The sequence below is a fragment of the Falco cherrug genome, chromosome 3 (assembly GCF_023634085.1).
Source record: "Falco cherrug isolate bFalChe1 chromosome 3, bFalChe1.pri, whole genome shotgun sequence".
Lineage (NCBI taxonomy): Eukaryota > Metazoa > Chordata > Aves > Falconiformes > Falconidae > Falco > Falco cherrug.
This window is the reverse complement of record NC_073699.1, coordinates 110,083,948-110,107,118: the sequence shown is the minus strand read 5'-3', so window position 1 is coordinate 110,107,118 and position 23,171 is coordinate 110,083,948.

Sequence of the window (23,171 nt, the reverse complement as noted above, 5' to 3'; positions counted from 1 at the left end):
CACCATGCCTCCGTCTATCCCCAGCAGTCCGTGCGGGTGCAAATGACTTAATTTAAAGCCGGGAGCAACACGAGATGGCTGCTTGGTGTGAAATCTAAGATCCCAGGCAGCCAACAACCGCGCACCAAATCTCCTCCTGACAATGTTGTTAGTTAGGTCCATTACTAAAACCTCTTGCTACCATCTCTAAAATCTTGCCAAGCTGGTTTGGAGCTATTCAAAATTCCCTTTGTCTTTTCAATTCCATTTTCTTGCTCTCAGTGGAGCTGGGACGCACTTATTCAAAGCACAGCAACTTGCACTGGGCTGCACACATGCCTGTCTAAGTGTATTACACCTACTTTAAAATCGCTGCATTAGTTCCCTGTCAAAGCTAGGATTTAATTTCAAAGTGCTTTGACTTATATTCCAGCTCCTGACAGGCAGCAGCCCACCCTCACCTAGTCATTCATCTGGCTTTCACGTCCCTGCTGATTATCCCGGTTGAAAGTGGGATGCTGGCTGAATCGGAGGTTGTTGCTGTGAGCCCCAACCGGGTAATTCAGTGCAACTGGAGCTGATTAATCTGGCTCATCGTTGGAGACAAAGCCGTGGCCTTCCTCTGGCTTCTAATCGCTCTGGGTGTTGAGTGAAGTCGTCAGGAAGGCAAGAGCTAATTGGAAGACTAAGGGGAATGCGAGGTTAGAAGCAAAGCCACGTGGGTCCCTGGGAATATCATACTTTCGCTCTGCTGTGTTATTCCCCCGCCAGGAGGAACACCGGAAAGTTCAGCCGGAGGGATGGGCACGGACCCAGATTTCTGCAGGGGTCCCCAGGGCACGCTGGCTGGCGCGGGTACCTGCAGCCTGAGGAGCATCCCTGGCTGTGATGCTCCTGGTGCCAGGGCTGGCAGCGCTGCCGGCAGGCTCAGGGCACCCTGCGGCTCTGGTCGGGGGAGCTGTGATGGCAGGGTGGTTTGGCGAGTGTCTGCCGTGAGCTGGAAGACCTCCATGAGATGCCGCAGTTTGATTTCCCAGGGCCTTTCACATGGATCCCTGGGTGATGCGTGATGCTCCTCTGCCCGGTGATATCCCCTCCCAGCGCCTGGCTCCAGGCTCATGTCGCTGGCCCTGTGTTAAGGGCAGGTTGGCTGGGTCAAGGAGATCTTTGGGAATGCAGATCCCCCAGCACTCTGCTCCTCACCCTGCAAGCAGTGGTGGAGGTTTCCAGCCACTTGGCCGCAGCACCCCTCGAGATGTTTCCCTCCAGGTCTGCTCCACCTTCCCTTTCACTTCCCACCTCCTGCCTGCAACCATGACACCTCTCCTGGCCTGGCTGAGGAGCTGTAGAGTATGTCCACCTGCTTCTGCAGCAGGTTCAAGCCACTGTCTCCAGCGTAGCAGGTAGAGCAGAGGGGAACATCCCGACTTACCCAGCAGGAAGGGAGGTACACGCGGAGGACAAGGGTACCTGGCCACTTCCAGCAGTCACAGCATGGGGTCTGGTTTGGGAGGGCGTTCACAGCGTGATGGGTGGGAGCCCCGCGCTGGAGGGAAGGCAGATGCAGGCACATCTGGAGTGAGTCACCCTGGAGGGAGGTGCAGTGGGAGCTGTCTGCAGAGACGATAACGACGCGGCAGGGCAGGAGGGGTGTTTATTTTACAGCCTGGGCGGTGGAGGAGATGATGAGTGTGAGCGGACACAATATGGAAATGGACACTCGCCAGGAGAGGGGGGTCCCTTGGTCTTGTCAAAGGTGCCTATGGAGCACCACTCGGTCATTGCCATCGCCCTAGGCGCTTCCTGAGCGAGGTTCTTTTGGCCCCTCATTCGTAAGATGCCAGGTTGCTTTGAAGACTTCAAAGCCCAGCTGATGTGGAAGAGAGGAAAGGCCAGATCCAGGAGGGTGTTTCAAGGAGGTACCAGATCTCCTGGCCTTGTGCATGCCACCCTCTCGGGACAGCAGCCAGGGGCGAAGAGTCCTCGTCACCCCTGGCTGGGGGCTCAGCGCCTGCTGGTGACCCCAGCTTCGCAGCGCAGCGCTTTTTATTACCGCCCATACGTTGCTTTAATAAACATCAAAACCCCATTAGATAAGAAGGCTCCCTTTGATGTGTAAATATCCCAGCGGATGGGAAGCGGGATAAAATGCACCTGAGGAGTGTTTCATAGGCTTGCCCAGGTGCTCCTCTATTCAAAGGCTGCAGAGAAATCTCCATCACTGTGTCACAGGCGAGGAAAAGGTCCCAGCGGTGGTGGCAGGAAGGGGGTTCCCACCTCTGAGGCCAAGGGGAAAGCACAGAGCTCGCAGAGGATTTAAGCGATGTAAATACAACTACACTGAAGAATAAGCGCAGGCAGGTAGCACTCTGACTCGGTTCCTGGATCTGACCAGTGCTATTTATTAGTCATTGAGGCTGCGGGAGATATTTTACAGGTTCTTTTCGACTTCCTGATGCCCCTGGGGCTTAGCAAATGGGATCAAAAGTGGGGTAGTCTCCAGTGGGGATGGCGATCTCAGCCGTGTGACGGGGAGAAGAGCTGTGAGAAAGAGGGAGGCAAAACTCACGGGTGAATCTGAGGCTGTGGGGGTTGAGGCTGAATAGAAATAAATTCTGTTTTGAACTTAATGGAACATAAATATCAGACACTTAGCAACAGTACATGTATTAATCCTGTCCTGGAGAAAGGAGAAGCTGTTCTGGGAGCCTCCATACCAGAAAACACAGGACAATTGTACTCCTTTATAGAAACCTGTGGTTTTTCTGATGAAATTTATTTCAAACTATCCAAACATTTCAGAGCGGCGCTGATGACTGCTCAGAGAAGGTGCTGTATAGGAGCACAGTCCACAAACAGAAGCAGCTTTGCAAAGATGAAAATTGCTCCGACAAAAGAACTGTGTCCAGTCCATTATAAACGGAAAGCGAGCGGTTGCTCTAACCCATGCTCACCTGGTCGGCTAAACACGGCACGAAGGGCACTAGAGAATCCAGATGGTCCTTTTTCAGCTGCAACAGGATTAGCGCCGCATGGATTGCTGAGCATTTCAGGATGCGTGCGTGGCAATGGGGATGTGCATTTATTCGTGTGAAGCTTTAGAAAGCGCCAGGCACAGCGGTTCTGCCCTAACAAATCTGCCGTGCCATCACCTGAAACCTGGTGCCGAGGCTGGAAAAATTCACGCCTCTCAGTTTATTGTCAAGTTGGGCACTGGAAAAAAAAAAAAGCAGAGTGACTTTAAGTCACAGTGGGATTTAAGGTTTTTGCTTTTGGATGTTGTTTCTGAACACGGGAAAGTTTATCTGGGAAAAAGGAGTGCCTGTGGTGAATTTGTGGGTGCCGTCCATGCGGGAACTGAAGAGCACCCCTGAATACGGTGAACGCTTTCAAACTGTACCATTGCAGAAAGAACCAAGTTTTCCACCAGCCAAATATATCCTCTCGCACAGGGCTGTGAATGAATTGTCCCTTGGCTTGTACTGTCTGCAGAGGAGATTGTATCACGATTCCAGGCTCCAGGGTTTAAAATATATCACAACTGACTTCATGGCTCACCCGGGTGCCGTCCAACCCAAACAGATTGTAGCACTGCTGCAACAAATCTTGATCCAGGTGCTGGACAGGTGGTCATAACCGGCGGGGCACGTGCAGCGAGCCAGCGTTGGAGTGACAGCCAGCGACTGCAACCTTTGCCCTACTCACCCTGCAAACGAGACTGCAGGCTGGTTGGATACATAACACCCCCATCGACTCCTCTTCCATGCTTATTATACCCCCAGGCATTCAGGAGCATGGAGGCTTCATCCCCTGTTGCAGGAGCTGGTGGGGAGCCACGCTCAGCTGAGCGGGCTGGGAGGAGGGATGGTGGCCACCAAGATGGCAAAGGTGGCCACCAGGCTGGTGATGGTCAGGAAAGGACTTGGCATGGATGAACCCTTCTGACCACTCGTGGCTTGCGGTGGCGTTGTCTTCATGCTGCCGATCAGACCTCCTCCTGCACCCGGTGGTGTTACCAAAGCCAAGGTGCTCAGCTCAGCTTGAGGGACGTCCTCATCTCTCTTCCTGCGTGTGACCATTTCCGAAGGAGCTTGTGGGGATGCGCCTTGGTCCAGCTCTCTCGGCACTACCCAACCTGTTAATGCTCTTACTGGTGTGGTTTTGGCCCAGCCAACTTGCAGCCTGCCAGGCAGTGGCTAAGCAAAGTTCAAGGGACGTCTTGTCCCAAGGCATGGGGTTGGGATAGACGAGGCAGCTTTGTTTTAGGCTTAGCTACGTGGTCTGTAGCAGGTCACTACCATTTAACCTTCTATGACACCTTTGCCTGACCTGTTTTGCTCAGTTGTACAGGCAGAGCCCTTTGGGGATAGAAACCCAGGGTCGGAAGGAACAGAAGGAAATTGAGGAAAAGCGAGATGATGATTGGGATATTAAGTCTACTGATGGTGACAAAAACGCTGCTGGACAAAATCCTTTAAATCTCAGGTGGCAAGAAAAACGACACACTAGAGCCTGGAAAGAGCCTGCAGGTTCCTCCTGGGACAAGGGAAGAGATGAATGGAGAAGTCCAGGACCAAAGTCCTCTGCTGCATCTTGCCCAAGGTGCCTGCCTTCTCCATGCATAAATCCACCCCCCACTCCCTTGTCTTCAGCCAAGAGGCTGCAGAGCTGCCTTGGCAAAGCCCTTTGAAGGCCACATGGAGTATTTTTTCAGTCTGGAGTTTTTTCTGTCTTATGGCAGAGCGTGGCTACGTTTGGAGGACATCAACCTGTCTTCCCCTTCCCCGAGTGGGGAATGTTTTCAATAAGGACAGCATTTCCACTCCATGCCCATCTTCAGGAAGTCCCAAAGTTTGTGCTGAACCATCTCTTCTACTGGCCTGATGCCAACCATCTGCATCCACAAAGCGGAGGGAGCAGGAACCTGGGGTGTGAGCAGCATCTTCTGGAGAGCTCCTCTTTTGCTCAGCGGGGCCTCTTGGGTGCACATGGAGCAAAGTGTCGGCTGTGGCTTTACGAATTCATCCTGCTGGTGGCCAATGAAGGCACTTGGATAGGGCATTGTCTCCTGCTTGGGAGGGTGATGTGGGACTGGGCTTTGGGAGATGACTGAGGGATGGGTTCCTGCACTCAGACCAGCTTTGACCGACTTTATCAAAATGCCATCAATAGGTGACTCTGATTCCTTCTCCAAATCCTTGTTTCTCCTGAAATGCACCAGGAATGAAGCTCACACAGCAGCGCTGGGCTGTCTGGGGCTCTTCAATTTAATTTTCTGTTGTAGTGGGAAACTTTGTATTTAAAGTAATGTTCTTTTCAGAAATGAGGAGGAAATGTAAGAGACAGTAAAATCACCTCAGCTGTCCAGCGCATTCCTAGGTAAATATGGTAGAAAAACGATGAAAACAAAACCTTTTGGACGCAAAGGCAAGCAAGAGACCTGGTGACGCAGCAGTGAAAAATTTGTACTCTGTTATAATAAAGTGTGACCACTGTGTTTATCCTGTGCCTTGGAGGATTTTGCCAGTTCTTCTTAGGAAGGGAGGAAAGCCACGCAGAAATCAGAATAGTCCAGATTTTTGCTAAAATATTTGTACAAATCAGGTTATTCAACTACAGTGAGGGACTTCTTTGGGGCTGTTGCTTTTGAAATTATCCTGCAAAACTGGAAGGACCGTAAATGCTTGGCTTTAATAGCTAGCTACATACAATGCAAACCTAATCAGTGAAGCTTGAAACGTCTGAGGCAGGGAAGAAAGGCAGGGTTTTATGGCTTGACGGGAGGAGTACAGAAGACCAGACAAAAAAGCCACCTAACGCACATGGAGGAAGGTAACCGCTGGTCTCCCATCTGCTAAAAGTCACTTGGTGGTCAGGGACAAGGGGGCGAATTGTCCATGCCTTTTGCCTGGCTGGGGTGTGGAGGCTGGGAGGAGCTGTGCCGCGGGACCCCCCTGGCACCCGACCTCCTCCAGGGTGTCCGACCCCCACCCAGGCTGCATGCTGCGGGGCAGGGACCCAGCAGAAACCATCCCAGCAATCTGGGGAAGAATTAGGGTCACACTGTCTAGCTTTTGGTTTTGCCTCCAGCAAAGGCTAAAAATGTTCCACATCACTTAGAGGTGTCAGGTTTTTTAGCCGTAGGCTGGGAACAGCCCTCAGAACATCTCAGTTACACATTACCCTGAATATCTCAGCAAATTACTTGCAGCTAATTGAAATAAAGGAAATGCAGTGGCTTGGTTTACCCCATGGACTGTATATAGCAACGCAACCACTGCATTTTGCATTGATCATAAATCAGGTTTTATTATCCCACCTGGCAAATATTGACTTTTTTTTTTTTTTTCTCCCTGTCGGTACTTCCTTCTCACGTCAATATAGCAGTGTTCATCCCAACTAAAGTCAATAGTTTCTTATTAACATTTCAGCTCCAGAAGTGCAGAGCCTCTGAATCGTCTTCAGACGTTCCCCAGAATCCCAAAGCCTCTGGTCAGTGGTTTGCAACCTGCTTTGGTTTGCTGAGTCCAAAATTTTTTTCCTGTGGCGATGCAGACCCTTCTAAAGCAACTTAACTGTACTGATAAGAGGCTCCAGGTTGATGAGTTACTTTCTGCGGACCCCGCATAAGTAGGGATTTGTGGATCAGAGGTTCAAAAGTGCAGATCGAAGAGAGATACACGGGAGACGGTCAATCGGTTGGACGTGGAGCGTTTCACATAATGAATTTAGAGGGGTTCTGCAGTAATGAGGTGGCTGTGCTCGGGAAAACCTCCTAACAAAAATCAAAAATCACTAAGAATGGGACTATTGAGGCAAGCCATGGCTGCGGGTGCTCGCGTATGTTTGACCTATAAATATGCATCTATATATATATATATAGATATAGATCTGTGACTTCAGCTTCGAGTTAGAAAAATATCGCATGGGTCAGGGGATGGGCAATCATCCTGCACTGGCGGTGCTGCATCCATCGCCTGTCCCTGGCTCATGGAAAAGCTCCTGGGGACAAAGTGGTGGCTGCGGCATGGGGAGTCTGGCCAGCTGAGTCTGCAGCACTGGGATTTCTCCAGAGCGGAACAAAGAGATAGGTTGTAAATACCGCAGAGTCCGGGAAACGGGGGAAAGGCAGAGGGGCTCAGACACAGGAAATTTGGGGAGGAGACGGGATCAGAAAGGCACATGTTCGCAGTCTCACTCAGGTTAGTGAGACGGAATGAAACGGCTGCAGGAAAGAGTGGGGAAACGCCACATGTTTGGAGGACAAGCCAAGGACGGGTGGAAGGAGCCAGGACGTCTTAGAGAAGATAAATAGCAAGTGGAGAGGAGATTACAAACGACAGCATGTGTCGTCTGTGTACCTGTGTTTCTTGTCCTCAATAACCAGGTGGTGATGGGTAGTGGAGCAACATCGTGTCTCCCTGATGAGGGGAGCTGCACCTCCTGGGTAACTGCTGGGGGGTTTCGGGGCGAAGGCCAGTGGAATGGTGGCTGTTGGGCTGTGAGGAGGAGCTCAGCACTGTTTCTAGGGCTGCTAGACCCAATGTCCTCTCTCATCAAAGGGGCAGCACTTGGACTTCGTGGAAGAGATGCTGGGAGCGGGAAGGCACAGCACAGAAACACAGCAGTGGAGATGGAGGATGCAGGGCTTCCCACCACCCCTGGGTGCCTGGGTAGGCAATGCCCCAGAGAAGGGGGGTGGTATGGGTCCAGAAGCTCCCTAACACAGGTATTTTCTGAGGCAGATGCTCAGCATCAAGGGAAGTGATCTGTCTAGGTCAAGACCCTCCAGGCACTAAGCAACCTGGAGACAGAAGTGGAGAGGTCAGCCACGTTCCTCCTCCTAAGGCTTTCTTCGGTCTCCTCTAACATTGGACCCTGGTGGATTTTTTCCTGCCATGGGCACCTATTCCTTCCCTGATGAGGGAGAAACAGCAGAACCCGTGGTGGGAAGGCAGGCCTTAGGGATGCTGAGGTTTCATGTGGGGGTGCCATGCTGAGATGTGTAACACCGTACAGTGGTCTTTGAAACACCCAGAGGGCATCCTTGGCCTGCTGGACCCCTTTGAGACCCTCAGGTGGGTCCTTTGCTGTGATTTATAGGATGCAAAGGACAGATACCCCGCGCACTGTGGGGAGCTCACGCATGGCAGTCCACCACTGAGCATTCAACAGATCTTCCTTAAGTGTAACCACCTGAAAAAATGGGTGTCAACTCTAAGATAATCAGCCAGGGTCCCTTCTTAATCCATGGAGAAATTCTGGCTTGTCCAGTGGGTGTTCAGTGCACCTCTTCCCAGTGGGTCCCTCTTACAGAGCTTGTGACAGCGCTGGGCAAAGCTGTAGAGAAGCCCGTGCATGTTCCCAAGCCTGGCTCTTTTTTTTTGGGTGAGTGGATGAGATGAACTCATCCCTGGCCGCCCATGTGAGGAGGACTCAAAAATCAAATTTGTGAACCGCTTGCTGATTTGAGGCATTTTCCCTGGGTGTCTCTGAAGGGGAAATGACAGCAGTGGGTCGGGCTACCCAGACCCACAGAGCTGCTGTCACAGATGCCAGAATTCCTAAGTGCAGTTGTGGGTGACTCAGGGGTCTCCAAGGACTCCCAATTGTAAATGCTGACATTGATATATGGGTCATCTTCCACTCCAGAAACACTGTACCAAGTGACAAGCTTCATACAGCCCAGAAATGTTGCATGAGTCAGGAAATACCTTGGGGCACATCTGGCATCGAGGGAAAGCCAAAGGGAAGATGTTTAACCATCTCTCTGGCTTTCTACCAAGCTGGGATGAGCAGTACAGAGTGGCCAGTGTGCATGGACGCAGGCCTGCTGAAATCAGTAGAAAAATGCTCAAAAGTGTTCATTTTTATTTTTTTCCTTCCCAAAGTGCATTTTGGGGTCATCGCTTCATTTTTCAGATTACTGATTTCTGTCGCTCGGGGAAATCCTTTGTTTTCAAGAAAATTGGGAGATATTTAGAGTGCTGATTTCCAAGCAGATCCTCTCCAGAGGTGAAGGAGATGAGAAGAGCCTCACGGTGAACGTGAGCAGAGCCTGCAGAACTCACAGCATCCTTTTCAGCAGATACTCTGATGCTAAGTGTAGAGGGGCTCCTAGTCTGGGGACCCCAATTTAGAAAGAAATTGAAACACACTTTGGTGAGATGCATTTATAGGGATCTGGCCCAATCCCAGCGTACTCAGCAGATTCCCAGGATGTCCCAGCATCTCTCAGAGCTCCTATGGTCACCTGCTTTAGCACCATGTCAAAACCAAAAGCGGGTTTGTGCTCCCACCGAAGGAAATGCTGATTCAACACGGTTCTGCTCCCTTGAGCAAAGCAGGGCCATTTGCATTGCTTACTCTACCAGGATATCTGGAAACACGAAGCTGTGAAACAATTAGGGTTCCTTAAGAGAATCAGCCAGCAAAACAAACACCAAATGTTTGGGAAAGCAAGAGCAGCTACGTCCCATGGCACGCACACAGCTAACAGGGAGCCTATCTGCTGTGTTTTTCAGGACTAAACACGACTAAACACCATAAATGCAGCAGGGAAATAAGTTTTGATCCTGCTCTGTGGTGTTATTATGGGTGGAGGAACATGAATCCAGAACTGCTGAAGTCCCAGTTGACAGTGATGCAGAGTGGTACATTGTCGTGGTGGTGAGGAGGCATCTTGCTAGCTTGGCAGCCTGGAGAGCCGTAACTCATCTCTTCATCTGCAGGCAACAGCTGCCAGAAGTGAATTCCACTTAATCCTCCCATCCCTCTCAAAAAAACCCCTTCAAACAAGGCAGGGGAGCCCTTACAAACTCTGGTACCTGTGACTGGCTGTAACATCGTCCCGCTTGGCCAAGCCATCCTCCAGCCCTTCCTAGTCCAGCTGCTGTAGAGCTCTGGGGGACTGGGAACATCCTACTCACCTTGATGGACCAGCCCTTCCTTACGGAACCTTGCCCTGCCACGGCTGATGGAGGCTGGCAGCACTTTTTCTTGGAGGTCCTCGTTGTGCATCGATCTGACCATGCTGCCACCAAGGGATCACGGATGCATGAATCGGTGGGGACCACCCCAAGGGTGACCGCGGCTGGCTGTGGTGGCCAGGAGCGTGCTGGCTGGGACACGCCACTAGAGGGGGACACAGCCACGTGTAACGGGACGTGGCCACCAGCCACGAGCGTGGACGTGTGGGGCATGCCCGGTGGCCCAGTGGCCAGCGTAAGCCTCGGATCTTCTGGACCTCGCTTGCCCATGGTGCTCACAGCCAGCTCAGACCCAGCCACAGGAAGGCAACATGTGTGTAAAAGTCTCTGTCCCTTTGGTGGTTGGTGAAGCTAAAGGCGGTGGCATGGGATGGGGTGGACTTGGCTCTCCACTCTTCCTGCTCACCGTTGATATGACTCCAGAGGTTGGCCAGCATTTCCTAGGTCTGAAAACCCTGGAAAACCTGCGTTAGGTCTGCTCAGTGTGTGGAGTGGGCGTATGGCATGGTGGGATGTGACCTGTGGGGAAGACCCAAAAATGACTCGAATGAGAGGAAGAGTTTCAAGAGTTTTCCTCTTTCTCTTTACCTTTACTGTGGCATCTCTTTAAAAAGAGATCACTAACTGGGGATAAACAGGCTGCGCATGTGCCTGGTGTCGTGACCTGCAGCCTTCTGCTTCTCTTGCCTTACAGACCTTTTCTTGGGGACTCTTAGCTGCAGTGACTTCTGATGGTACAGCTGGTTAGATCTTGGATGTACACCTGCGTTGAGACCCGTAGGTGGGGAAGGGTTTCAGAGGAACCTAAAGGAGGATGTGACATGATTCCTAAACTGTAGTGGAATCAACGCTTAATTCTTCAGCCAACTTTGAAAGCTACAATTTTATGGATCAAATCCCCCTCAAAGGGTTATACCTGGGCATGAATGATGCTGCTGATCTGTTCATCTGGAACGGAGGTAGCTGTTTGCGTGGTGGCGGGGTCTATCTGCCAAATGAAGCCAGAGGTGTGAGGATGCCCAGCTACAGACACGCGGTAGAGAGAGGACCATGTTCAGAGAGGAGTGTAGGGTCCAGCTGTAGTGTTTGATGCCCCAGGTGTGTTTCACACGCTCATTCAGCATGGGTGATGTCTGAGGATGGGATGAGGTGGAGTGTCCTTCCTGGCTGCTTGTGAATGTCAGTGGGGCACATGTAGCTTGGGTGACATCCCATTGCACGCCTGCAGCATGGACAAGGGTGGTCTGAGTGGACGTGGGGCTTGAGGAACATGTGTGTTTTTGTGTGTGTGTGTTTGGATGGGATCAACCTACTCCACGGCACGTCTCCAGCAGAAGTATTTCACGTGACGTATCTAGTCCTGTGCCTCATTTATGTCAACCTCAGCAGACCACACAAAAGGTCTGATGAAGGCACCTGATGCCATCAAATCGAACAATTCTCTGTAAGTGAGGGGCAATGGCAGGGGACCCCAGTACCTGCAGGTGCCTACAAATATGCAGAAATTCAGCAGAGAGGTCTAGGGAAGGCCAAAGTCTCTGCATCAAAATCTCTCCTGGTTACCTTTTTCTCTGGACAAAAGTAGAGGCTGTTACAAGAGGCAGCGGTCCATGTGGTTTGACTGACAGCTCATGATTTTGTCAAAAAACATGCAACCCCCCCATATTTTCCTTCAATGTTTTTCAATCAGCCACAGAAGTTTTGGTTTTCATCTGAAGGCAAAAATGGCTTAAAATTCAAACTAGAGTAAATGAATTTAAACTGGTGGCTTGCAATTCTCAGCAGATCAGAAGAAGTAAAATTACTTTGCATTGTGTTAGCTAATTTGTTGAATCTTACGGTCATTTCTCCTACTCAAATGGTAGGCATTTTATTTATGAGATTTATTACTAACTGAAACCCTCCACAGCAGTGAAATTACTTAGGATTTCTTTAGTATAAATTATTATGAATTTCTGCAATTGATTGCACAATGAATAGCTCTTTTTATCACTCCAGAGAAATGTAGGGATGGGATTTCATGCCATTAATTTTTATGGGAGTTCAATGTCAGGGCTCCTCAGGGAGCTTTGAAAATCACAGCCCTTAATTTTTAATTTTCAGTCCTTATAAACAATGCTATTTATTTGGGTGTGCCTGTGAGCTGAGGGCCAGTCAAACATCGGTTCTTCGTAGGCTCTGCCAAATGCTGGATCTTTCTCAGTTTATTATTTTAATCTGTAGTTACAGGGGAAGAGCTGAGCCCTGATGCACAACCCGATCCTCCGCTGTCCTTCCCCTGGTTCCTCACCCTGCTTGGCTGCGTTGGATGCATTTAGCCAAGGACCCATGCCTGGACCTATATAAGGGCTCAGAGATGTGACATGTGAGAGCCAAAAGGGTACTTTTGGGAAGGGAATTGGCTTTTGTTAGGCCAAATCTGGGCACCTGGGCATCTACAGCAACTGCAGGGGCTTGGAGCAGTCAGAGGGGTTTGGAGGAGTCTTTGGCCACGGTGGTCCCTGGGAGGGTCCAAGTTCACACGCAGACGCTGCACTGGGCTGATCCCCAGGACTTGGGAGCTGCTAAGAAAATCAGTGGGGAAACACCTCTCGGTTGTCCCAGAGAGGAGACAGGAGAGGTTGGGGAAAGTCTCCCTGCAGCATTTGGTCCCATGGAGATCACGTGGGTTTTGTCTTTGTCATCTGCAGCCAAGACCAGAGCTGGCACTCCATGCCTGAAAAATACCTGCAGCTTTGGAAATGGGAACCCACACCATGATCTTCGCTTTTCTCAAGAGAAATGGCATTAAATCCCACATTTCGCCTCAGGGGACAGGCATCCGCCCAGAAGTGTCTCAAGCGGCTCCCACTCCAATGACCTTATTGCCCTGACTCACATCTTCCTGGCCCAGCTTCTCCTCCTCCCTGCTGGCAGGGTGCTGGGGGCACCTCCCTCTGCAGCCCCGGGTGATAGGACCCATTACACAGCCTGGCACCACCTTTGCTGCGCTGCCCTCCATCAGCTGAGGAGCAAATCCACCCCACGCTGATGTTTGGAGCCAACCCAGCAGCTCCCATCCTCAGCAGGGAGCTCGGAGGCTCTGGGCTGACCCAGAGGTGTTTGTACCCAGCTGCGTAGTGGCTGTGGGTGAAATTCACTTGAAAAGATGGGGAAGGTCACAAAAAAAAAAAAAAAAAAAAAAAGCTGGGTAAAACCCAGCATCAGCCCTTGTCCGTCAAAAGCAAAGCCCAGGGATGTGAGTTGTCTCCTCTCCCTTGCTCACCACTCCCTCCGCTGTGCCAAGAGGACGATTCACACCTGGTTTGGGTGGGGAAGGGGTTAACAGGGTTCCTCATCCCACTTGGAGCCAGACCTGGGTGATGGGGGGGAAGCAGAGGGGACTTGCAAGGAGGGGCTGGAAGCTCCCAGCATCTGAGGCAGTGGGATGCGGGGAGAAGGGGACACAGTCCTTGGCCTGCCCTTCTGCCCTCTGGCAAGGGGCATGTTGCTCTGGGGTTTTGGATGATGACAAGGGACCAGGATTTTGGAGGGTTTTTGTGACTTTCTTGCAACAATGGGCAACGGGGGTGGGTGGGTGGGGGGAAGAGCTTGCAAATGAGCGGAGGCACTTGCCCCAACATGGGAAGCTCCCTTGAGTGAGCAGCGTCCTCATTGACCCTGGTGGCCCATCAGTTGATGGTGGTCCATTAGCTCATACCTGGCTGTGGCAGGCAGCTGAGGTCTGCTGGATCAGGCTGAAGACGTCCAGGACCCAAGGGAGGCTTTAAGGACTGGGCAGCCCTGAGCATCTCCCATCACCACACACCCCATGCGTGGTGATCTCAGGTGGGAGCCTCTGCAGTGACCCCTTACTGCCAGGTGAGCCCTTGTTTGCGCAGTTGCCCAGCGGATGAGATGTATTTATAGCTGTTGTTAAATCATAGCCATGCAGCTGAGGGACTGGGCTGCTTCCAAGGACTGCTCACGCCGATGTGGTGGGGGATGGAGGCAGGTTACATATTTACACATTAGTTTAAAATGTGGATTCTTTCCCCTGGGGGCCCAGAATGGCTCATAGGCAGCTGCTCCAGCCATCAGCTCAGCTCATATTTATTTGTGTTTTTCAAACATTTAGTCAGTATTTACACAATAGACGCAATATTAGTAATATCTGCAATAATTTATATGATACCAAATGGGATTTCTCACGGCCAGTGGGCTGTCTGGGGACTTGGCCCCTGCTCCCTGTTAAAAGCTCGAAAAAGTACAAATTAACAAGCCGTAAAATAACGTCTTCATAAAAGAACAGGGGAAAAAAGGCCAGATCCTGGGAGGCGCTGAGTGACCGTGACAGCCCTGAGGGCCACCGGGGACGGAGGGTGCTCAACACCTGTGCAGATCAGGGCTCAGCTGTCCTGCAGGGGGAAGGAAGGGTCCTATGTGGCTCTCCTGGCGTGGACAAGAGCGTTCCTCTGTGCCACGGTGGGAGCTGGAGCAAACCTATGACTGGGTGCTGGTGGCAGCAGGGGAATCCCTTCGCTCTCCAGCCAGTGGCCGGGGACCTCACGCCACCAAGGTAGAAAGCTCCTGGCTTCGCCATCTCCTTCTTCCTTAGGTGCTGATGGTGAGAGGGGGCAGCCAAGCCTTGGGGCAGGATTGGACCAGGGGGCACGTGCCAGCAGCAGTGCCCAGGAGAGAAGCCCATCCATCACCCTGATGGCTGGACCCTGCTTCCACCCTGGTCCTCTTGGCATGGTGCTGCTGCAGGCACCAACCCAGGGACCACCACACCTTGAGGGCACATTTTCCTGTGGGATAGACCAAAAGGAGTGAATGGGAACACCTCAACAGGCCAACGTTTTCCCACCTTCCTCCCGAAAAGCAAGAAACGGCAGTGTTGCAGGGAGGGGGCTGGGGTTGGGGCTCCCTTTCAGTTTATTCCTGAACTTTTGGGTCGTCTGTGAGCAAAAGCTCTTTTGCCAAATCCCAACCTTGTGCCTCAACTTAACACCGGACCCCCTTTTTATTTCCTGGGTATGTTCACCCTGGGAAAAGTGGTTTCCCAGCTTGTATCTTTTCCAGCATGTGCTTCCCTCTGCTCAGGTACCCCTTCACCGACCATCCTTCCCCATGCCACCGGCAGCTGTGTGGCACTGGGACCCAAAGGGCTCTATGCAAGCAGCTCTTGCAGGCTCCCACATCTTTGTGTGATGTTGCAAAGCCCTGGTGAAGCTCTTGCTTCACTGGAGCCCCTGCAAAGCCCGTGACCTTGTGCTAGCTGGAGATCAGGGTGCGAATACAGGGGGAATAAGGGCATCCTCTGCACTCTGGTGTTGCTGGTGCCCCAGCACCTTGCACCCTGCTGCCAGCAACGTTAGATCAAAGGTTACTTCCCTCTGCTGAAATTCTCCTGGCGTGGGCTCCACCTCCCCCTGAGCCAGCCTCAGCACGCTGGGGACAGCTCAGCCCCAGTCCTTTCATGTTCCACTCGCTGCAGCCCCCGCAGTGATCACACGCCACTGCTTGTGGGCCGACGGGGGGGTCTGGGGGGGGGTTGGAGTAATAAGCCTTTGGCATCCACCCTGCTTTCTTTTCCCTTTGCACCTCCCCTCCCACCCTCTCCTGATGCCAGGGAATGTCGCCATTTCATCTGTGTCATCCACAGCCATCCTGCCCATCACAGCCCACCCCATGGACGTCACCCTGTGCTGGTCCAAGGGGTTGTCCCCCTCCATCTCCTGCTCCTGCCTTTTGGCCAGGGGTATGACCCGCTCAGCAGTAGCGGTGGCACAGGTCAGGGTGTCGGTGGCCTGAGACGATGGCATGTGGAGATGGTGGCAGAAGTTTGGGGATGCAGGGTGGGGTCTTGAAGCATAACGTAACTGCAGGGCACATGGTCTGGGGCGGGTGGGAGCGTGAGGAGGCGTGTGTTGTATTTCAAGCAGCTCCACACTGTCTCTGCCTCTGCAGCCACTTGCCATATTCAAACCAGATGCAATATCCGCTTGTCAGCAGCGTAGCGTGCATGGGGGGATTTCATTCATATGTTTTGGACCTTTCCCAAGCCAAATAAATGATGGAAAGGCGCAATTAACCCAATCTCAAATCTAATCCGCTCTGAGTGCCTCTCTGTCCTGGGCTCTGCCTGCTCCACATGGTGGTGACTTGCCTCCAGATACGTGTGTGGAGACGTTGGACACTTGGCCAATAAAGCAAATGACAGGAGTTGGAAAGGGGAGGCTGGTGCTGGTGCTGCTGCTGGAGTAGGCTGAGCCTGAAGTGAAGGTGACACTCTTGTGTGGCAGCTGTTTTGTACCGGCATGTGGATGGGGAAGGTGTGTCACAAGGCTGAGATCATGAGTAGGAAGGGACCAGGTCACACACACCACCATCTCCAAGACCATGATGATGGTTGTGGGACATGGAAGTAAGGATAGAGAGGTGATCTATGGACAGCAGGAGGTTCAAAGTCTTTGGTGAGCTATGGCAGGTCCAAGGTGATCACAAGAAGCTCTGATGGTCTTGCGTGGACTCCTCAGCCCCATTCACCAGGTATGTTGCCACGGCCAAAGCAGAGGAGAAATGTGCTGGTTTCCCCCAACCATTCTGCTGTGTCCAGGGATGGTTCCACAGGGCTGTCAGTTGTCCCCAAGGCTGAGCTGTGCCTTTGAACACTTTCTGGCCTGTTCACACCAATTCCCCTCTCATGAGTGATGCTGGGAGATGCTCAGGGCCCTCTTGGGAGAGCATCATTGTGGAGAGATGCTGCGTGAAGAAGCTGGCTGTGGTGCTGCACAGGGAGCACAGTGGAAACATCCCCGGGGCAACCACTGGCTTCCCCCCAACCTCAGGTTCTTTCTCCATCTTGGGTGGACTCCAGGCCTTGGGGTAATGCTGCCTCTGCTCAGGTCCCATGGAAGGTGCCTGGATTTTGGATTTGCAGGTGGGGAGGAGGATTTGGCATTCTGCTGGGCTGGTCTTACCAGCTCAGAAGTAGCTCCAATCTTGCAGCACAGAGACTCTAAGCTGCTGCCAGAGCTCAAGAAACTCCCTGACCTGGTGTGTGGCTGCCCTGCATGACAGAGACCCTTCAGCCATGCTCTGGGTCATGGGAGGGGCCTTTCCCACCTAGCCCTGCTCATGGTAGGAAAGCACATCGTGGTGGACACTAGATAGGAGGGATGATAGGAAAGCACATCACTGGGAAATGGACCCAGGGAGCTCACTGATCCATCACCCATCCTGACTCCATCTTCACCTACCACTTGCCTCCTGCAGGGTCACCTATCCCACCCCCTCTGCCTGCACCTGCAATGACAAATCTCCACCTTTTCCTACAGGCCACCTTCAGCCAGCTCCACCCCATGTGTCCCTGTTCTCCTGCCTCCCTTACCCAGCACAGGTTGCTCTTGCTCCAATACCCCATATCTCCCGTTGCCGTTGCCCTGCTTGCTCTCTCTCCCATCTGCAAGGGGTGGCCCTGCTCCGTAGCCACGAGCTCTGCTCTGCTTTCCCAGCATCTTGCAATGCCGACAGCTCCAAGGAAGTCCAGGACGGTCTCTTCAGCTCATGTCAGCCTTGCTTTCTGCCAGGGCCTGCCTGTCAACTTAACAAGCTGTTTGGGCTGGGTTTCTCTGTCTGGGTCTCTTTATAGCTTATTTCATCTGTCTGGATGCCTGGTGACTGAGTAGGCATTGTGGCCCAATTGTGGCAGCCAGCAAGGCCACTTGACCCTTGGAATGTCCTACAGCTATTCTCCTGGGTTAATGTCGCTGCTCCAGCACAGAAGCTCTTTGCCTGAGCTGTCCCACACAGGAGTGGCTTGGGCTGGTGCTAGGCACACGTCTGGCCCTCATCACAAGCCCCAACGATGTTAAAGATGTTGCTTTCTTTCTGGGGGCTGGCCAGTCGCCATGCAGATCAGAAATGTGGGGGACTAGCTCCAAGCCCCTCCAGCACCTTGCCCTTCAGAGCCTCTCCCCGGGCAGAGGCTGGACTCTAGTGGGCAACAACCTTCATGGGACCTCCAGCAAGGTCTGGGTTATCAGCTATAGCCATGTAGTAGCCTCTTTTCTCACCCAGGACCCTAATACTCAGGGCTGCTCTCCAGGACCCTCCATGGGTCCTGAACGCCCTGAGGTGAAGCTTCAACATGCAGGAATGAACGCTGAGAAACACATTGCCTGAGCCCTCTCCTGGATCTGGTGTCCACAGTGAGGACCAATGCCAGGACATCTTCCTGGGCTCACTGGGGATTGCTGTGACAGAGACACAGGGTGCTGGGGTTCATCCAGACCAGGCTTACTGGTGTGGGTCATAACCGGTATTTCACCCAAACTGGATGAGGGTTTCTGATTCTCCCTCTGCTGATGCTCTGGGCGATGGGAGCAGGAGGGTAGCTGTGCTCAGGAGTGGGATGTGCAGACAGCAGACAGACAAATGCTCCAGAGGAGGAGGAGGATGGAAAACAGCCCACATCTGGGAGTGGAAAAAGAAGTTGGATGTTTTCAGAAAGTGTTTTCTCTGATATGAAAAGGCTTATTGGCATGCTGGTGTGATCTCGCCCAATGTGGCTCCTCCTAGCATCTCCATAACATACGAATAGAAATGTGTTTCTAAATGTGTGAAGGCACTACTCCACCCTCACAGAAAGGAAAAGAAAAAAAAAAAAAAAAAGAAGTGCCATTGTGTCATTTGCAGCCATGTACATTTTGGATAAAATTATGCTTGTCCCCATCTGTGTTGCTGTATTTGAGGATGCACGCGCACTTCTGCCTGGCCACACCTGGGGAAAAAGTCACATGAAAGCAGAGTGCCAAATTACCTCAATGCCAAAGGTGAGGAAAGCAGGACTGTCTTTGTTGGTCCATCTGCATCCCAGCAGACAAGCCTACGGATGCAGTATCTAGCTAGTGCTGTGCTCCTTGTCCCCCAGTCTGCCTTTGTCCTCATCTCTGCTAGTTGTTCCTGCAGCCTGGTTCCACAAGCTTGCATGGAGGATGCCAGATGAGGTACATCCCAAGTGAGATATAGCTAAGGATCCCTTGTGGTCCTGCCTCCCTGCCACTTGCACTTCATCACACCAGTTCCCAGCCTGGCAGAGTGACTCTTCAACCCGTGTCTGGTGACCCTGTAGGCAGCTCAGCCAGGGGACTGGGCATCACCCCTGGCACCTTCCCTGCCTCCAAACCCAGGCAGCCACAGGGCCCTGCAGAGGGGGTGCCATGCCGTGGCACTCCACACAGATCAGGGGGTCTGCTGGCTTGGGTGAACGGGGCTCTGGCATGGGGGAACCACAGGGCATCTTCCCTCTGCCAGGCGGAGCAGGGTCTATGTGGGGAGGCAGCCGAAGGCAGCGAGGAGTCTGCCGCAAGGGAGGTGGCTGTAACACGTCCTTGCAAAGTGTTCATGGGTCAGGATGTGGCAAGTCGTAAGTCTGGCTTTAAAAAATGAGATGAAAGCACAGCACACACTCTGCATACTCCTTAGGTGCCATCTGCAAGTGGCATGCTAAAGAAGGTCTTTACAGGTGGGGATGAAGAGGAAGAACGCAGCCTTTCTTTGCTAATTCCCTGACTCCAGCAGCTGGGTCTTGAAGGAAACAGCCAATCTTGTCAAATGTGTGCTGGGAGTTGGCCAGACCACGGTGTCCTTGGAAGTCTGGTCTCTTGCTGCACTGCTGGGCATTGCTTGCTCCATCCCAACCAGGGTTCCTGGCATTAGGCCCCTTCACACACACAGGGCAGTGGCTGATGTTGGAGCTTCCTCTTGTGTTGGAGCTGGTGGGAAGACACTGGGTGGGATTTCCATGCTAGGAAAGGTGTTTGGCACCATGGGGCCTGTCTGCCAAGAGCATGTGGTGTGAACACTTGCATGCATGCATGAGGGTGGGATGGCTTCCACCATGGTGGAACTTGGAGTGGTGCTGGACCTCAGTCTTGGCAGGCGGACAGGGACACGGGGCCATCTCACTGTCAAACTCTGTCTAGTGGCACATCTGGGCCTTGGCATGGCCCAACCATCTCCATCCCAGCTGCTCCACATCCTGGACACTTGGAACAACCAGCTGGCCCTATCCTGGGCCACAGGAACCGAAACACCAGCAGATTGTTCCCTACTCCTCTTCCCTGTCCCCAGGCTGTCTTGCCGAGTGCTGGGCAGTTTTGGAAGAGTGTTTTGTAGCAGCGATCTCTTTATGAGCAAGGTGAACAGCTGATGCAGTGGGGGCATTTGCAGCGAAGGCTTTGCTTCATCATCCAGTGGGAAGAGCCAGCGAAAAAGCAAGTTGGGATTTGGCCATTTCGATGGGACAATCCAGCTGGCAAGTTGTGCACATTTGTCCCTTCCAGGGGTTACAGATGTGTGCTGGACACTGTGGGAATGGGATTTTATAACAGTAATTAGTTTATTCCTGAGGTAAGCAGTATAAATAGGAGAAAAATTTGTTTCCTGTTCCAATGCAAATAACCAACTGGCAGCCAGTTGGATAAGGGCCATCGAATATCAAAAGCTGAACAGGGGACTGTGTCAGCTCTATATCCCCTTCTGGCTTATTTGCATGCTGGTTGGTAGAGGAATGTTTCTCTTTAGGTTACTAAATTTACTAGCTTACTGTATTTTTTTAGCTTGGGGCTGGTTATTTGAGTGGCCACTGGCCAACTGGCTGCCTACTGTTTATTTGAATGGCTGGTGGCCAGCATTTGTCACTGGTCCTCTGAGCATCCCAAACCCAGTCGACGTTATTGACCCAGGAGAACGGGCTTCTTCTCAGCTGGGCTGACCCCATGTCAGCAGCAGAGCCCTGCGTCACGTCCCGACAGGCTTCTCCTCCACCAGCCATGAGCCTCTTGCTGCTTTTGCTCTTGGAACAACCCCGTGTTTTCTTTCTGCCTTTCTTGAGAGCTTTTAGTTTTCCCTTCAGTGGAATAAGCCATGGCTAGAAAGAGCTCCTGCTGTTCTCTGCTGGGTGATGCTTTCTAATAACACTTTGGCCTGTCTCTGTGCTGGGGCCGTGAGGTCCTCCTCCTGCTCCAATAAACCTTGCATCTGTGTTTTCCTCAGGCTTCCTTCACGTCCAGTCCCAGACTTGTGGGGGATCCCCACCCTCTGCGCACCGTGGTTTGAGCAGAGCAGGACCCACAGAGCAGGAACTGTGGACTCTCACCGTGATGTCCAGATGGGACAAAGCTTCACTCCTCTTGTGGAGAAGCAGCTGGTTGTTGTCCCATCGACATCCAACCAAGCAGAGATCCCTTGTCTGGCTATTGATGTTGGATTACTGGAATAGTGCTCCACTCCCACCTCCTCAAGACCTGCAACAAAACAGAAGTTTGTTTTCCTGCCTATGCTAGAGCCACATGGCCATTTTTCTGGGACTTTTTGTTTGTTTGGCAAGCCACTGGGTTTTCTCCCTCCCACTGATGCTTTCACATGAGAGATACAGCAAGATTTGGGGGAGCCTTGGCCATGACTGTTTCCTCAGGCTCTTGGCAATATCTCCATCCATTTCCCCCTCCACTGCACTTCCTTGCCTGCCATCCCACTTTCCCTGACTATCCCGACAGCTTGCTTTATCACTGTTGCAAGGACAAGCAACTTTTTGCAGTGGGGAAAAACACCAGCCCACCTTCATCTTCCTCCCTCCATAGTCACAGTCTTGTGCGTTTGGGGCCTCACTCTTCTCCATCCCTATATCTCCCTGCTAAGTGTGTCCAGCTGCTTACACTGGCGTGAGCTCAATAAATTTTTAATGATAAAAAAAGTCATTTAATGGTAGCAACTGGATGAACATCCCTGGCTTTTCATCTCATCCATGTGGGATCACTGCATAGGACCAGCCCCCTGCTTCAGGCAGATCCTTGGCCCGTGAGGGCAGGACCAAAGGTTATGTCTTTCCTGCGGCTAGTGACAAAGACATTTCATGGGAGCTTTCCCCCAGCTTGTGGCCAGGTCCATAAATTCCTCCTGTTTGCCTGGAGAAACTCCACCCATTACACGTAGGTTGCTCAGTGTCTCCCACAATGGAAGATTCAGCGTTGAGTTCTTCACAGCTCTGCCAAGTCTCATAGCTGAGGCTGGAGTTGTCCCCAGGCTGGTGTTTGGAGTTTGTTTTGCTAGGGAAAGTGGGAAGTTTGGTAAAAACGATCTCTCAAAACAAGGCCAGGAGGAATGCACTGCGTGACCTAGATTAGGAACAAGTTGTGAGTGTGGAAAGTTGGTGGAGGAACAGTCTGGTGTTGGGAAGCTGCTCTTCATCCCCCTCTTGAATGTTTCCCATGCCTGGCTGAGGACCATCGTTGCCTTGCCCGGGAGATGGATACGGTGTGTGAGACGTGACCTCAGCCCCCTCTCTGGGCAGAGCTTCCTTGGGGACCTGGCAGCGGGCAGGGTCACTGCGGTTCGGTGCCAGTGGTTCTGCATAGCCCAGAGGCATGGAGGTTGGCGCGGGGCACTGCACTGACACCAACAGCCCTTATTTACCAGGCTGAGCTCCCTGGAAACCGGAGAGGGCTTCACACCAATCCCATCGGCTTGTATGGGGTCCTTCATAAAATGTTCTTCGCTGTCCTGTGGGAGAAGTGTATATTCCTAAGTGGAGCCTCTTTTCCTGCCTTGCACATGCACGTCAATTAAGATAAGAGGCAGATGCTCCCGTGACGGCTGAGGGCACTGCAGATGCACGGGATGACCCCATGTCTCTGAGGTCCCTGCAGACACCGCAGGGAATCGCTCCAGTGACACCAGATGCCAAACCCCGGATTCATGAGGGTATTTGGATCTATCGCGACATCTAAGCCCCCTTGTGAGGCTAAGCCCATCTCTCCAGCCGCTCTGGAGTAAAATGAAAAGATGCCTTCATGCTAAAACACTTCAGAAGAGGCTGTTTGAGTCAGTCTTGGAAGAGCCTTTCCTTGCAGTAATGGTGAATCCAGGACCCGGCAGGGCTGCGGTGTGAAGAGGGAGGAACTGTGGGCTCAAGCCCCGTTCACTTCTCTGGTCAGTGAGGTTGCAGATCCCGGTCAGCACAGCCCATACCAGAGCACTTTATTGTTTTCCTTGCTGCCTTGTTTCTATACCCACTTCTGGTGCTGGGTGGCTCCAGATGGATTCCCGCTCCAGCATCTCCCAGCAGATGCTGGTGAGTCGGCAGGGCTCTGGCTGCCAAGGAGGAGATCAGGGCAGGGCCCCTGTACCCATCCCTTCCCAACCATCACCATACAA